At 40.4% G+C, this 18,353-nt stretch overlaps 1 long non-coding RNA gene across 1 annotated transcript in view; it reads right to left on the reverse strand.

The window, feature by feature from the left end:
- The window catches only part of LOC138355056 (uncharacterized), a 34,796-nt gene that overhangs the window by 11,279 nt on the left and 5,164 nt on the right, over nt 1-18,353 (reverse strand). Inside the window, exon 2 of the long non-coding RNA XR_011223806.1 lies at nt 2,081-2,387. This is a non-coding gene — a long non-coding RNA (uncharacterized lncRNA). The remainder of the gene's footprint in view (nt 1-2,080; nt 2,388-18,353) is intronic.

The following is an 18,353-nucleotide window of genomic DNA, read 5'->3' on the forward strand; positions in this document are numbered from 1 at the left end:
AGGCAAAAAATTACAGACCGATAGCACTAACATCGCACATCATAAAAATTTTTGAGAGTGCTAAGAAGTAAGATCACAAAATACATGGAATCACAGCATCTCCATAACCCCGGACAACATGGTTTCAGAACAGGGCGCTCTTGCCTGTCGCAGTTGCTGGACCACTATGATATGGCATTAGATGCTATGGAAGACAAACAAAACGCTGATGTAATTTACACAGATTTCGCAAAAGCTTTTGATAAATGTGACCATGGTGTTATTGCACATAAAATGCGTTCAAAAGGAATTACCGGGAAAATAGGCAGATGGATCTACAATTTCCTGACTGACAGAACCCAATGTGTAATAGTCAACAAAATAAAATCCAGCCCATCAACCGTGAAGAGCTCAGTCCCCCAGGGTACTGTGCTTGCTCCAGTACTTTTTCTCATCCTCATATCGGACATAGACCAGAACACAACCTATAGCACTGTATCATCCTTTGCAGATGACACTAGGATTTTCATGAGAGTTGGCAACATAGGACACGGCAAACCTCCAATCAGATGTAGATCAGGTCTTTCTATGGGCTACAGAAAATAATATGGTATTCAACGAGGATAAGTTTCAGCTCATGCGCTACGGAAAAATTGAAAATATAAAAACAGAAACCACGTACAAAACGCAGGCAAATCATAACATAGAACGAAAAGGCAATGTAAAGGACCTGGGTGTACTCATGTCGGAAGACCTTACCTTTAAAGAACACAATAAAGTAGCCGTCACAACTGCAAGAAAAATGACAGGTTGGATAACAAGAACTTTTCACACTAGAGATGCTATACCGATGATGATACTTTTCAAAACGCTTGTGCTATCTAGAGTGGAGTACTGCTGCACAATGACAGCCCCTTTCAAAGCTGGAGAAATTGCTGACCTAGAGAGCGTGCAGAGATCCTTTACTGCTAGAATCCACTCAGTAAAACATCTAAATTACTGGGACCGACTAAAGAGCCTAAATCTGTACTCCCTTGAGCGCAGGCGGGAGAGATACATAATAATTTACACGTGGAAAATAATTGAGGGGCTGGTCCCAAACCTGCACACAGAAATAACACCACACGAGACCAGAAGACATGGCAGGATGTGCAGAATACCCCCGTTGAAAAGCAGAGGTGCAACAGGTACTCTGAGAGAGAACTATCAACATCAGAGGCCCGAGACTGTTCAACACGCTTCCACTACACATAAGGGGCATAACTGGCAAACCCCTCACAGTGTTCAAGAGAGAACTGGATAAGCACCTCCAAAGGATACCTGATCAACCAGGCTGTGACTCATACGTCAGGCTGCGAGCAGCCGCGTCTAACAGCCTGGTTGATCAGTCCAGCAACCAGGAGGCCTGGTCGACGACCGGGCCGCGGGGACACTAAGCCCCGGAAGCACCTCAAGGTAGCCACTCACAGGATGAGTATGGGGTGCACAATAAACTTGATGATGGGCAACAATCAATGAATTATGAGAACATTCAAATCCAGGGGACCCCACAGCAATGCTAATACTATTTAAATCACTGGTGCTGTCCCCATCTTGACTATTGCTCGGTACTCACTTTCCCTTTCAGAGCATCTTGGTTACCTTGAGGTGTTTCCGGGACTTAATGTCCCCGTGTCCCTGCAGCCCGGTCCTCGACCAGGCCTCCACCCCCAGGAAGCAGCCCGTGACAGCTGACTAACACCCACGTACCTATTTTACTGCTAGGTAACGGACATAGGGTGAAAGAAACTGCCAATTGTTTCTCGCCGCCGCCTGGGATCGAACCCAGGACCACAGGATCACAAGTCCAGCGTGCTGTCCGCTCGGCCGACCAGCTCCGGTCGGAGCAAGGTATCAAGAAAGGTATCAAATAATATACAGTACATGGAAGATACAGTACTGGAAGGCCAGGTCCCAAATTTGCACAGTATTATAACAACATATTGGAGCAAAAGGTATGTAAGGCAATGCAGAATAGAACCAGCGAGGAATAGGTGCGCCAGACACAATCGGAAAGCACAGTCTTAATATCAAGAGGTCCACGGCTTCTCAACACCCTTACCTCGAAGTTATCTTGAAGTGTTTCCGGGGTTTAGCGTCCCCGCAGCCCGGTCGTCGACCAGGCTTCCTCGTTGCTGGACTGGTCAACCAGGCTGACGCGGCTGCTCGCAGCCTGACGTATGAATCAGCCTGGTTGATCAGGTATCCTTTGGAGATGCTTATCCAGTTCTCTTGAACAATGAAAAGTCGGCCAGGTATGCCCCTTATGTGTAGTGGAAGCGTGAACAGCCTCAGGCCCGAGATGTTGATAGAGCTCTCTCAAGAGTACCTGTTGCACCTCTGCTGTTCAACGGAAGTATTCTGCACACCTGAAAATAACAGGTTTAACAGTGATAAGTTCCAGGTACATACTGAGGTATTGTGGAAACAAGGAGTTTAAATAAAACACAGGGGTGCAGGACACAAACCTATTCATAGAAGGAAGTAACATGTAAAAGATCTGAAAATTATGTCCGACGACCTGACATTTAGTGAACATAACCAAGCGAATATAGCGGAGGCCAGGAAAATGATAGGGATGAATACAAGATGTATATGACCCTACAAGCAAGCATTAGAAATATTGCCAGAACAAAGGTGGATGTATTCAAGGGGCACTTGGACAGGTTTTTTCAAGAAGTGCCGGACCAACCACACTGTAGTGGATATGTGGGCCTGTGGGCCGCTCCAAGCAACAGCCTGTTGCTTGGAGTTATCACAAGTCACAAATAATCACAAGTCGAGCCAGGCCCCAGACCGGGCTCAGTGAGAAGACCTCCCAAAACCCTCTCCAGGTATGCTCCAGGTAGATATTAGTCTTACCAGATACCATAAACACAATAGTGAAATTGCAGTTTAAATGTATGCATAAAGCAAAGTAAATTAATATGTATAATGTATGAAATACACTGCACAAAAATCACATTGAATAATAATAAATAACCAGTGTTGAATGTAATGAAACGCCATTTTCTGGGCGAGCCCCGGAGGATTCCTGAAGCTATCCACACTGACTTGTGCCATGTTAGTTTGGTGTCATCAGTCACGGGTCATGTGCCTACTGGAGACCATGAGCCAGAACCTGGTCCCCTCAGAGGGGCGCAGGGAGTCATGTCTGCCATCGACCGGGGATGGCACACAGAAAGATGGGTGAAACAATATAAACCCCAAACTAAAACTGGTAAAAATTGCAACCTATGTCCAAACAGAGCCAAAGAACTCCCCAAAAATAAAACTATGAAACAAGCAAATCTTCATCCAACTAGCACACCCGCTTGACAACCCCCGACAGGGGGAAGGGGGGAGCCTGCTCAGGCGAGCAAGATGATCACCACCCCAGTTTGTAGAATGATGAAAATCGCCAACCTGAGAGATGCAGGGTGTCAGGGAGCCTCAGAGGCTCGCCAAGAAAATGGTGCACATTCAATGCTGGTTTTCTGTGGGGATCCCTGTCAGCTCCCCTGAAGCTAACTACCCACAGATAAGTAAAAGAGGGACTTACCCTTGAGGCGGATGCAACACAGGCCTCAAGATGAAGACGAGACACTTAGCCAAGACAGATGTCCCAAAGCAACAAAAGGCTGGAGAGGGCCCGGAACATTCACAAGATACCTGGCGGCCAAGACCCTGTTCGATCTCCAAAACCCCCACGCCCGAATGGCGTCCCAACACACATTACCAAAACAGCAGCCAGAGCAGCATACTTGTGCAAATTATGGGCACAAGGATAGACTGCAAGCTGGCTAGGCTTTATTCCACTGCAGAAAACCTGAGAAACACGAGCCCTGGAACGGAACCAGGAAAACCTGATCCACTCGGAACGTGTCCATGGACACCGAAACAGTAGCCCGCAGGTAGCGATGTAAAGCAGCCACCGGACATAAGATGCATTCCCGGCCTAACAAACCATGCATCCACAACCAACGAAACCCTTCGGAAGCCAGCCATCTCATTTATTTCCAGAAGAGGAGGACAAGGCTGCAAATTAACAAAACACTCACCTGGACCAAAAGAGCAGAAACCCCTGTGCCGGAGAAGAGCACGAGGCCAAAGCCAACAAAAGATAACGGGCAGGCACACTAGTTGGATGACGATTTGCTTGTTTCGTTGCTTTATTTTGGAGGGAGCTCTTTGGCTGTGTTTAGTAGTAGGTTGCAACTTTCACCAGTTGGGGTTTGCATTGTTTTGCCTACCTTTCTGGTGGTATCCCTGGTCAATGACCAACCCATAATATCCCATTTCAACTTCACTAATGTGTTGCTCCCTGGAGGAAGTGTGCTGCCCGACATTGCAGTGTTTCCACCTTTATGAGTTTTCCCATTTATTCTACCACCAAGCATACCAAAATGAAATCCGATAAGGCAACTAAGAAAGACAGCACACATGTCAGGAATAACCCAGCTAGCCAGGCTAACAGGAATAGTGCAGTTTTCAACGCACCATTCCAGCTGGGGTGTCACGACTTCTTCAGCGTGTTCGACACCTGCCATGCCACAATTTAGTCAACACTTGGAACACCTTAACACTTTCGCGCCCCGAGCGAGCGCACAAAAAACTTTTAGGTCATGCTCCCGGCGATGCAGACGAGCATGCGGCGACACCGAAATGTGTATACAGTACTGTACTCTTCAGTTTTCTCACCTTAATTCTTGTGCTACGTCGTTCGTTTTGGTAACACTGTGTTTGCAAATAAATTCCCTGTAGGTGTATATGCATATAATGTCCAAAAGCCCGGCGTGACTCCCTGTAGCAAAGCCTAAATTTAGCCGTGAACGAGCACCAATTGGCACACCGCAACCTAATGTGTATACTCGTTCAGTTTGATCACGTTAATTTTCGCGTTACGTCTTTCATTTTGGTACCAAATTGTTCACAATATAAAGGCGTGTATTTTAAAACTAGTCCCATAATAATAGAGCAATAACTGGAATTTTAACAAATTTTAATTTTGGACACTCGTCACAAAATTATTTATATCTTTCCAATGTTCTGACAAATTTGTGTGTTCCATCTTACATTTTGGTATCAAATTGTTCGCAATCTAAAGGACCGCATCTTAAAACTAGTCCCATAGTAGTAGCACAATAAATAGAATTTTGGGACAAATACATACAAAATAAATATTTTAAATTTGGGAAGGAAAGTATTTATTATCTTTCCAGTGTTCAGACATCAATTTTTGTGTTACATCTTTCATTTTGGTATCTAATTGTGCGCAATCTAAAGGCGCTCATTTTAAAACTACTCCCAGATTGATCGGATAACATTTACATTTTTAATAAATATTTTAAAATGTGGACGCCGCTCACATCACCGACTCGGACACAAGAGAAAAATGTCTTACGTCAGCATCATTAACGGAGAGCGAAAGTGTTAAATGGGTTCAGGTTATTAGCCCAGATACTTGAAGGCCAAATGACGGAAACCAAAGAGCAGTAGACCCTAATAACGAGCCTGCAAGCTGATGCTAAAGCCAGGCTTAAGGGGCCTATTACGGAAAATTACGGAAAAATGCAATACTGGTTCGATTTCAATAAAACTTTTTTGACTAGTTGTATATAAAATTTGGTTCAACTGGCCCAAGTCTCAGCATCATAGCATAAATAGGGAAGGAGAGAAAATATTGAAGTGTCAAAAAAAATTCAAAATGGTCAAAAATTATCAAACAAAAGTGTCAACTGAAATCATGTCTATGACTAAGTTATCACAATAGCATATAATAAAGTATTTTAATATTTAGTTTTATGCCCAAAAAAAAATTAAAAAAAAATGAGCTAATCCACAAGGGCCGTGACGAGGATTCGAACCTGCGTCCGGGAGCATCCCAGACACTGCCTTAATCGACTGAGCTACGACAGGGTTAAAAGGGGTTGAAACCGAAGTTCTACTGAACTTACTGGATCCCGTAGCCTCTCCGAGGCACAAACCAGGCTTTTACACAACCCCCCCCCCCTGCACCCGAGCTATGTCAATAGGCCGTTCTCTGTGTGTGATGATGTAAGGCCGAAGAGGGAGAACGGCCTATTGACATAGCTCGGGTGCAGGGGGGGGTTGTGTAAAAGCCTGGTTTGTGCCTCGGAGAGGCTACGGGATCCAGTAAGTTCAGTAGAACTTCGGTTTCAACCCTTTTAACCCTGTCGTAGCTCAGTCGATTAAGGCAGTGTCTGGGATGCTCCCGGATGCAGGTTCGAATCCTCGCACGGCCCTTGTGGATTTGTTCATTTGATGCATCACGTTAGTGTGATCTCTGTGTTAAAAAAAATAATTCAAATTTTCTCATTTTTTATGTAGAGCTAATGTCTAATAAACTAATAAACGTCTTATTCCTAAGTTCATTTATTGATTTTATAAATATTTGCAAACATTAAATATTGGCATAATTTTGGGTTAACTTGTATTAGTAAAACTAAAAATATTTTGGATAATCCTTTTTATACAAATCTTTTATTATATGCTAATGTAATAGACGAGTGTCAACAATGATTTCATTTGAAAATTGTGGTTGTAGAGTTAATTGAAAGTGTAAAATTCGTTGAAAAAAAACTTTCTATTTAGGGTGCGATATTGAAACTTAGAACAATTGCAGCCCTTCTTATATACAACTAGTAAAAAATGTTTGGTTGATATTAAACATTTAAAAATTGGGAAATATGCCCCCCTTAACCCTTAAGTTGCACAACACATCATATGATGGGTTGAGTGACTTGGTATAAAATGCACATCCCATCATATGATGTATTGGAGTACTACGCAAGATTTAAACAGCCCACGGATACACAGGGTTCACCACACCATCAGGGCTCTTGTAAACAGACACCATTTAAAAAAAATCGTGGGCCAAATTCCCAGGTGTTAGGGGCCTCGATATTGAGTGAGCTACCAAGCCTGACGCACACAGCATGAGCTCACAGCACTGCTGTTCAGCTTGTGACAACAGCATCGCCTAAAAATTCCATAATATAAATGTTCATGCTATTATTTAGCAATGATATTACAGAAGACCCCCGACTGTGATAAAAATTACAAAGATTCTGATAATAGCAGGATTGTTGTGACAAATAGTGCTGTAGTGGGAGGAATAATCTTGGTGGGGAGGAAGATAGCATTGTCTGCTGACTGTGTGACCACCTTTTACTGTCTGGACTCACTATACCAGCCTAGTTGTTCGCTATGGTAAACAAAACCTGCAGATACTTGTATATAAAAGAAAAAACAGTATGGTGGGAGAAGGGTGGCGAGTCAAGTGAGGTGAGGGAGGCAGTGGCAGCCAGTGGTTGGCTGCCACTGCCCTCAGCATACCAACTTAGTGGTTCGTTATGGTGAACACGAATGTAGATACTTATATATAAAGTGTATATACAGTGTAATAACAGCAAAAGGAGTGTGGGGGAGAAGCCATTTTGGTGATGGGGGTGTGGCAACATCTGCAGGATTTGTCATGTTGGTAGAGGTGGCCACTATGCTCTTTCGACTTGAACAGTTATGGTGAACAAAACGTGTATACTTATTACCCTATATACAGATGTTATATATATCAAACAGTATTGTTGGGGTGAAATTTTAGTGTGTCTGACCTAGAATGTGTGAGGGCAGCAGCCGCCAGCTGACTGTAGTGACGTCTCTTAATGCCTGAACTAACTACATCAACTTAGTTGTACAGTTGTGAACAAAATATGTAGATACTTATATATAACCTCTGTATATAGTGAATAAAAGCATAATACTATAATAATAAAAATAATAATATAAGCATTATAATAAAAGCATAATAAGCATACTCCTAATACCAACTTAAGTGGTTCATTATGGTAAACAAAACATGCAGATACTTACATATAACCTGTGTATATAGTGTAATAACTGACAAAGTATTTGTTCACTGTTTGATGAACATAATTGAATCAACAATACGCACACCATATTTTTGAGTACAGCAATATATAACTCATTTTATTATATAAATATATCACACTACACACTATTGAATAATATTGCAGCAAAAAAACTACGAAAAATCAAAGACATTGAAATAATTAGGTAATTATCTCTGTGGCCACTCCTGCCTGACAGCTGGCGAGCAACAGACCGTCTGGGACGCACGCTGAGTCAGCGCCTGCTTTTTGCCAGACTTCCCCGCCCTATAGCGGGCAATATATGCCACTTATGATTTATTATTATTTTCCCATGATCAGAGAACACAAATTAACAGGTTTAGACGAAAAAAAAATTTTTGGTATGCGCCTGTGGATGACAAATGCTAATTAGAACTGAGCAACACAAAGGTTCAAAGAAAATCAAGATCTGTCTTCCAGAGTCAGCCTTCTTGACCAGGGAATAATGTCTTAGTGAAGCACAGTCAATCACAGTGAGAGGGTGTGTGTTAGCTGAGCTACAATTGTGGTATCATAGTAATAGAAGGTGTAGTGAAGGAACTGATGAATCTATGTGGAGCCGAGGACAAAGATGGATTCCCTGCGGGACAAGCTACAACAGATGCAGGAGCTAAAACATATGAAACAATGTCAAGAGGAAGCAAAGGGGTCTTAAGAAGACTAATAAGGGCACCTACAGATGTCCTAAGGACTTCAACTCATTCACCATGTAGGAAGACGAGTGCTGTGGGGAGCCTGCAGTTCGCTCGAAAGGGAAGGCAATGAAGGGAGCGCAGGTCCCTTAAATAGTGCAAAACATACATGATTGGACATAACATCAGTTTCTCAAACTTGCACAAACACTTTCCAATTTTTTTGTGCATAATCAACTAGCAAATGCTCCAACTTTATCTAAATGATCACCAACGTAACTTGAAAAACAAGAAAATCAAAAACATTTTTAAAATTGAAAATTTCAGATTTTCAAATCAGATTAAAAAACAAGACATCACCAATTGTTCATTTGGTGTTATTATGCTCCCAGAATAGCATATGATCTTCATTTTCATCAAATTAGAATATAGGATTTCAGTATAGTTTACTGTAAAAAATTGTCAATACGACATTTGAAATATGCAGCAAATTTAGACAAAATTTATAACTCCAAACATTTAGGGTTTATGAAAAAGCCATTTTATAGAGATTGTAGAATAAACAGCTGTGCACACTATGTAAAGATGGTGAGAATCAGTCAGAAACTGAATTTTTTTTATCATACTCATAAAAGAAACTAATAGAGCTAATTGAATTTGAAGTTATCGACAATGAAGGTTATCTTGAGGTTATCTTGAGATGATTTCGGGGCTTTGTAGTGTCCCCACGGCCCGGTCCTCGACCAGGCCTCCACCCCCAGGAAGCAGCCCGTGACAGCTGACTAACACCCAGGTACCTATTTTACTGCTAGGTAACAGGGGCATAGGGTGAAAGAAACTCTGCCCATTGTTTCTCGCCGGCGCCTGGGATCGAACCCAGGACCACAGGATCACAAATCCAGCGTGCTGTCCGCTCGGCCGACCGGCTCCCTCATTCACTTGTATGTTTTCATAAACATTGTTTGGCATTCGTACTCTAATATGTGAAAGTTGAAGGTCAATGTGTTGAAATGAAATAAATACAAAATAGTCCCCCAAAAAAACTAAATATATGGATACTGTAATTATAATAATTATAATGATTTAGGGAATATATTTAGGGTATACTTTATATAAGTGAAAAGCCCTAATCTGGTCCCTAATCATCAAAACAACCTAGAGACAAAATAGTTTGAAATCTGTGAAAAATTCAGCACAAACAAATTCAAAGTCCAAAGTTCTGCGAGTTGTGACAGATTTATTTGTTGACCAATTTCATTCTATCTCCACATAGTTAGGAATAGGTTTGCACTCCAGAATGTAAACGTTACAACAAAATCAGATAATAAACAAAGGATAAAAAATTTAAAAAATTCCCCTAACAAAAATATTTTGATATTTAACAAAATAAAGCATAATAACATATTTAGTCATTATTATTTGTGTTATAATGTATTACTCAGCAATACTATAAAGGCACCAGCTGCATATCCACTTTGGACACTTCTTACTACTGTACTACAGTACTGTATTATTCTTTGTGTCTGACAGGTGCCTATGACTGCATTATCCATCAGTTCCAGTTAACAGGAGCTGTTCTCCCTATCAACAAAATGCTCTTTTAAAAAAAAATTGTCTAAAATCAATTTATGAAAATATTTTGATGAAAGTTTCATGATTAAGTCAATAAGTTGGAGGCTTATTTAACATTAAGTAATTTTTACATAATTTGAATATTTTCCACTTCCCAGCCCGTTTTGCATTGTTTAAGGGGTTTAAGGTGCTCAGAAAGTAAAGGAAGTACCTAAGCAAATTTTGGTTGTGGGAGATTCCCAGGCGAGGTACAGTATTTCGATAGAACTTTTTGGGACAGATGGGGAAAACAGGTTAAGGGTTTGCTATCCAGGAGTTTGAATTGGTGATATTGTTAACATGAATGATATTACGGCTGGAAATAAGAACACAACTCATTTGTATCAGTGTTGGTGGAAATGATGTAGGACGAGTTAGGAGCGAGACACTGATACAGAGGTTTAAGACAGCCACAGAATTAGTTAAGAGCAACAGAGGAATCCCGATCATATGTGGCATTTTTCCAAGAAAGGGAGTTTGAAATGAACGGTTTTTGAGAGCATTTTAGAAGATGAGAGATGTCAATTGCAAACTGGACAAATATTGCAAATCAAATGCAATATCATTCATATATAACTGGGAACCCTTCTATGGCAGAAATGACATGTATGCTCAGGATGGGGGTGCATCTATCTAGGGCTGAGGTTGTTACTGTTGCCAACTCGATGGAACCTGTGGTTGGAGTTTAAACTGTTATTATAGTAGTATGGGTTTTGATATGGAGAAAGGAAGTAATAAAAGTGTGTTTGTGGGGGAAGCAAATTGGCAAAATGAACAGGGAAAGAGAAGGGCCACAAAATAACATTACACTTAAGGTATACAGTATTACACGAACAGTAGGAGTCTAAAAACAAAAACTATTTAAATGCTCTTGTCTGCACTGAAAAAATAGATATTATTGCACTTACCAAAACATAGATGGAATGTAGAAAATAGAGAACAATTAGCCAAATATCAAACGGATTTAAACTATTTCACAGAGATATATTAGACGAGGAGGGGGAGTAGCCATATATGTTAGGGGAAAAAACCTGAAATATAGTCTCAAAAAAGGAATCAAAACTGAGCCACAGACACAAACTATCTGGCTAGAATTAAACGAAAAATCTAAAAATCTTAGTTATATACAGGCATATATGGGATGAAATATCTAGAGCATCTAGGTCCAACAGTATTTGTCATGGGTGACTAATTTTAGAGGAAAAAAACTGGATTAACAGAACAGGGAATAATGAAGCTGAAGATTTTCTTTAATTGACAATTGCTTTCTTAACCCCTGCATTGTGCACCTGTTTTTAGCAAAAAAAACTTCATAGTGCAATTATTAACATTTTTTTTTGTTTTTATAAATGTTCAGGCAAAGTTAATGTCAAAAGGTTTCCAAACTCAACTATTTCCATTTAAAAACACAAATAACGAAAACATTAAAACAGCCTAATTAAAAAAACGGACAACTCTCAAAACAGCATTTGTCGTTTGGCACAATGCAGTGGTTAAGCAATACGTTAAGGTACCAACAACGGAAAACAATATTTTAGATTTAAGTGTTAACTAACAGGGAAACAAATTAATGAAATCCAAATAAGGAGTGAGCTAAGAAACAGTGATCACAAAGAAATCAGATACAAATGGAATAGATTTGTAAGAGAAAATTTTGTTAAAGTGCCAGATTTTGACCAGACTACACACTAGAAGGTGAAGGGACGACGACGTTTCGGTCCGTCCTGGACCATTCTCAAGTCGATTGTGATGAGAGACAGGCAATAAATAGGCAAGAGGGGTGAGGAGCAAAGGTGTAGTAGAGGGAATAATAGGAAAACGAACTGCAGAGGGCCTATTGTCCCATGCGAGGCAGCTCCTATTGACCACCAAATGAGGAGATAGTAATAGGAATAAGAAGAGGAAAGCAAGGGAACATAGAAGACAGTGAACAGAAAAAGAGAAAAGGAAAGAGAAAGAAAGATAAATGGCAGGGCAAGCTTATGTTAGGTCACATTTGTTAGAAAGATTGGAGCATTTAAGTATATATTGTGAAAGGGAAGAGTCCACAGCAACAAAGCCAGGACTCAAGTTCATGTTGGGTACATTGTGTATTAGAGCCGATTCAACAAGACTGCGTCTGTATAGAGTAGAGGCAGGAAAGATTATTTTGGAGGAAGACCAATCAATGAGATGATTAGAATCCCTCACATGGCAGAAGAGAGCATTGTTAGTGTCTGCAGACTTAACACTTCTCTTGTGTTCTCTAAGTCTTGTCATTCAGCGTACGGCCAGTTTCGCCAAAGTACTGTAACCCCGCGATTATCCGGGATTCAAACATCCGGAAAACGCCCTTATACGGCCAAAATCGTTATCGGATAAAGTTATCACAATATCCGGCCAAAATGGCCACAGGAACCGGATAAAAGCTAGTTTGGCCGGATGAAAATACGGCCATACCGTATTAATCCCGTCTGTGGCTCTAGACGCATGGTGGAGGAGGGGGGTGGGGTGGGTGAGTGGTGTTGGGAGGGTGGGAGGGGTGCGTCAGGAGGGACCACCTGGGTACAGGAATTACCATTAATTTTAGAACAATTAATCATAGCCAAAAACAAATGAAATAAGTACTAGTAATTATGTAATAACAAATAAATAAGTTTCCTAAAAGCATTGTGCACAGGCTGAAGTTTCCTTAAAAAATATTGTGAATTTTTTTCCTCCTGGCGGCCTACTTAACGTGCTATAGCTGCCCCACCCCAAGTGGACCCGTCCAACACTGGTCAACCCATGTGCGTCCGTCCCTCGTGTTATACACAGTGCTGCGCCATTAGCGAAATATTTTTTTAAATAACTTTCTTAATTTTCATAGTAATTTTGAACATTTTTGGCCAAGAATATGTCTGGTAGCAGCATCTATCGTTCTGGAAGTGTTAAGAGGAAGAAGATTGTCCTAGCAATTAAAGACAAGCTACGTGTTGTTCAACCAGTGAGGCGTCACAGGCAGCCAAGCGCCTTCAACAAGTGAGGCGCCACAGGCAAGCCAAGCTCCTTCAACAAGTGAGGCGCCACAGGCAAGCCAAGCTCCTTCAACAAGTGAGGCATTACAGGCAAGCCAAGCGCTTTCAACAAGTGACGCGCCACAGGCAAGCCAAGCGCTTTCAACAAGTGACGCGCCACAGGCAAGCCAAGCGCTTTCAACAAGTGAGGCCTCACAGGCAACCCAAATGCCCTCAACCAGTGAGGCTTCAGCAGCTGGCAGTCAAAACTAACTTAGCTTAATGAACTGTACAGTAATTTTAAGTGTTAATTTTAGTGTTGTGTTAGTATAGGTTACGTAAATTGTTTAAGAATTTTTAACTTCAAGATGTGTGGCATCAATCAAGAAGACGAACACCAACAAGGTAAGTTGAGGTTTCTAGTTGAATATTTAATAATTGTATGTGGCAAGGCAATTCAAATTATGTTGTTTGTAGTATAAAAATAGTTGGAAATGGTCACTTTTGGACTCGTAGGTGAAAAAGTACCATTATCCGAAAAATGTGATAATCCGGCTGGGGGTCCTTCCCATATAGTCCGGATGATCGAGTGGAGACAGTATTGGAGAGGACAAGACTAACAGGAAATGGAGTAGACACCAGCAGCATTAGAAGCAGGAGGAGCAGTGTGAACTAGATTGCTACGATGTGTTAGTTTGTCGAAAGGAGAGTTTAATGTCAAGAGGACGAAAGGTATTGGTAAAAGTTTTGAGTTCAGATATGAAGGGAAGGCATAGTACAGTGCTACTAGTGTTGGAAGCAGGTTTAGGATGAAAAATTTTGTTTCGCCTGAGAGTAGGCACAGCTGATGAAATGCAAAGGGTAACCAAGGCGAGAGAATGATTTGTAGATAAAGGCAATTTCAGAATCAAGAAACTGAAGATCGCTGAGGCGTAGAGTGCGGAGGAAGAGAGACGAGGACACTTAACAGAAGGAGGATGGTAGGAAAAAAAGTGAATGTACATGCCACTATGCATGGGTTTGCAGTAGACAGAAAGAGAACCCGGACACAGAGCTGTGAACGTGAACATCAAGAAAAGGAAGGAGAGAATTAGATTCCCACTCCACTTTGAAATGGATAGGAGCCAGATTGTTAAGAGAGGAGAGGGAAGGCTGGAAAAGACTAAGGGCATGAGGCCTTAAAGCAAAAATGTCATCAACATAGCGAAGCCAGAGAGAGGGACGAGTATCAATAGAAGAAAGAAGAACAGTTTCGAAGTATTCCATGTAGAAATTAGCAAGAACAGGGGAAAGAGGGGAACCCATAGCGACACCGAAAGTTTAAGTAATATTTACCGTTGAAAGAGAAAGAGTTAACACTTTCGGGATTTAGATTAGAGATAACTCGTCGCCGGTTTTTCTTACGATTCCGCATAACAGCCTACTTTTCTCGTCCATCGAAAAAATATTTCTATAAATTCCATTTTTTAACTGAAATGGATGGGGATACTTTTGTTTTGTAGAGAATTTATTTGCGAATTTTTTGGTACCAGAATGAATATTATATCACATAAACTTCTATGATTAAAAAAAAAAATACACAAAGTATGTTTGGGGGTGTGGCGAGCGTGTGGCAGTGGGTTCCCTTTAGCCGTTGATATATCCAACACGTGGGAAATATTTGTATGTGTTATGTATATGTCTGTGTAGGGAATTTTACTGTGATCACTGTCATACAAATTATAAAATGTTTCAACAAGTATAAACATGACAAACATCAAACGAACGAAAACAATGCGTTCGTTTCTGCCACGAACGCATACTGAGCGACGTGGTTCTATATTTGGCGCTTCTCTTACACATGCTTTGTACAAATGTTATACAGTTCATCTTATAGAAAATTTTATTGCGAACACATTGGTATAAAAAAGAAATACGTACATAGAAAAGTAGGGTCAGGAAACGTATAAACTTTCCAAGCATGATTTCCCCCGTGTTTTCGCCAGTGCGCTCGCGGCTAACTACTCTCCACTTCACACACTCTTGCGGGTGGGCAATTACCTATATTAAACATTCATATGCATATGTCCGTATAGAGAAGTTTATTGTGATTCCAATGATACCAAAATTAGCGATGTAGGACAACTGTAGGCTTCGCAACCATTAAGAGAGTGGAAACATTTTGTTGCTGTTTGGCGCTCTCGGCGAGTGATCTGCATAGTTTTTTATTTGGTGTTGATACTCCTTATGCTTGGGCGGCATTTTATAGGTATGCTCTTATAGACAATTCCATTGCGAACACAGTGATACCAAATTTAAATACGTGCGCCTTCAATTATTGTCAGGACAGTCAAAAGAGTGTACACTTTTTCGGTCTTACCGCGTAGGCGCGCGAAGTGCCGAAAGCATCTGGGGTATTGTTTTTTTTTTGAGCGCCGAAAGCGCGAAAGTGTTAAGAGTCAACACAGAGTCTAATGAGTTCGAGGAAAACGTCAGTGGGAAGCAGGAGAGGAAGAAGGCCCTCCGATGCATTCTGTCTAAGAGAACGTCTTCGAGCGGAACATTAGTGAACAGAGTTGACATCAAGACTAAGGTAAACGAACTGCAGAGGGCCTATTGGCCCATGCGAGGCAGCTCCTATTGACGAGTCTATTGATCTAAGAAATTTTTGGGGGCGAAATAGATTGGAAAGTCTTGGGCAGAGGGGGTGGGCCGGTCTTGGAGCAAGACATGAACCCAGCAATGAGTAATGTAAAAAGGGGATTTCAATGTGAATTCAAAATAACTTATTTAAAAATATTCTAAGTGACAGGGACGTAGTACTGGTATATCTCACAAATTGAATAGATTGAATAATAATGACCCAAAATGGATACAGGATCTGAAGAACCTTATAGGTAGAAAGAACTTTGTACAAAAGGATTAGGAATGGGGAAGTCTGTTTAGAATAAGAATTCATCCAACTGGTTAGAAATGTTAAAAAAAGAGAGATAAGGAGGGCAAAAAAGAAACTATGAACCTCGCATAGCAGGGCAAGCAGATAAATCCTAAGGGTTTTTACAGTTATATAGATCAAAGATTAGAAAAAAGGATAAGTCCATTAAAAACAGACAGGTCAGATAACTGATAATGACGAAGAGGTGTAATATTTAATAAATATTTTATCTATTTACTAAAGAATAACTGAACATTATGCCTTGTTCAGAACTGAGCACTATGCCAAACAAATCCCCAGGGCCAGACAGTGTTTGCCAGGGTGCTTAAGGAAAGCAAAGAGGAGCTTTGCGAGCCAGTCTACCATATTTAATAAATCATTAAAATCAGGCAGTGCCAGAGTCGTGGAAGGTTGCTAATGTGGTACCAATTTTCAAGAAAGGAGATAGATCACTTGTGTCAAACTATTGGCCAATTAGCTCGTCTCTTGCGGGAAAGTTACTTGAATGAATAATTGCAAATACCATTTGTCGATCTCGAAAAACATAAAATAATAAACGATTCACAAAATGGTTTTACAAATGGCCGTTCATATTTACCAAATTTGCTATCACTATCCCAGCATAGTTGAGGCAGTTGATAGTGGTAAGGTTTATGACATTGTGTACCTTGACTAGCAAAGCTTTTGACACAGTGCCACATGAAAGACTGATTAAAAAGATAAGAGGCTCACGGTATTGGGGGTACTAAGTTGGATTAGGGCATGGCTATACCAAAGGAAACAATTAGTATAAATGGGGTTAAGTAAGAGTGGGAAAATGTAAGTGGAGTGCCTCAAGGCTGTCTTGGGACCTCTGTTATTCATAATATATATAAATGATTTAGATTCAGAACTAAACATAGAAAGGACCTACATCCTATTTGGAAGCAAATCAGCAAATGCAATTCAGCTTCAGATAGACAATGTTAATATCAGCAATAAAAATGATGTTAAGTTCCTTGGCCTATACCTAGACAAGAGACAACTTCACAACCCACAACACTACAAAAAAAAAAAAAAAAATCACAAAAACAGTTGGTATACTCTAAAAATTGGGTATTATGTTTCAAACTATTCTACTCTCCTATCAATATACTATGCACTAATCTATCCCTTTCTTACATATGGTATCTGTGCATGGGGATCAACCACTGCAAATTACCTCAAGCCCATCATCACCCAGCAAAAATCTGCTATCAAAACACTAAACTGCTTTCAGACAACATTCAGCCCTGTTATTTATTTATATACATACTACAAGACGGTACATTCAGATTGAGGATACATAGCATAGTAATTACATTCTTGTAAAGCCACAGTAGTAAGCGCAGTGTTTTGGGCAGGTACTTAATCTAAGAAAATTTTAAGTAGGTAAATACTAGTAAAATATATAAAAATGATGCAGGTACATTGCAAGAAAAAAAAGATGAGAAATTTGTAGGTATATTAAAGCACATAGGTTGCTCAGAATGATTGTAATGACAGCTTGAATGGCATTTTAACAAAAATTAATAGGCACAATACAGCATATAGCTAGCACATAAAAGAGCAATGATCACAATGGTAAAGATATTTGGATTAAGTGCATAAAGATTGGGAAATTGGGTAACACTAGATACAGAGCAAATTTAAAGCAGTGTAGGAAACTATGAAATTGAAATTAGGTACTTTTTGGTTTTGCTTTTGAATGAGGTAAAAGTTTGACAGCTTTTCAATTCATTAGGGAGCGAGTTCCATGGACTAGGGACCAGATTCACGAAAGCACTTACACAAGCACTTGCAAACGTGTACATCTTTCTTCAATCTTTGACGGCTTTGATTACATTTATTAAATTAAACAGTTCACAAGCATGAAAACTTCCCATTCAACTGTTATTGTTATAAACAGCCTCCTGGTGCTTCAGAGCTCATTAACTGTTTAATAATTGGAAACAAAGCCGCCAAAGATTGAGAAAAGATGTACAGGTTCGTAAGTGTTTGTGTAAGTGCTTTTGTGAATCTGGCCCAAGGTCCCTTTATTTGCATAGTGTTTACACAGATTAAGTTTGACCCTGGGGATATCAGAGATACAGTATTTATTTCTTGTGTGGTGATAATGGGTCCTATTACATCTGTCCAGGGAGAGTTTCAGAGCATGGTTTGCATTTAAGAACAGGGTTTTGTAAATGTAGTTGCCACAAGAGAATGTGTTGAGTTCATGTTTAGCATGTTAAGGGATTTAAACAAGAGGGCT

Source organism: Procambarus clarkii, chromosome 6 (genome assembly GCF_040958095.1).
Source record: "Procambarus clarkii isolate CNS0578487 chromosome 6, FALCON_Pclarkii_2.0, whole genome shotgun sequence".
Lineage (NCBI taxonomy): Eukaryota > Metazoa > Arthropoda > Malacostraca > Decapoda > Cambaridae > Procambarus > Procambarus clarkii.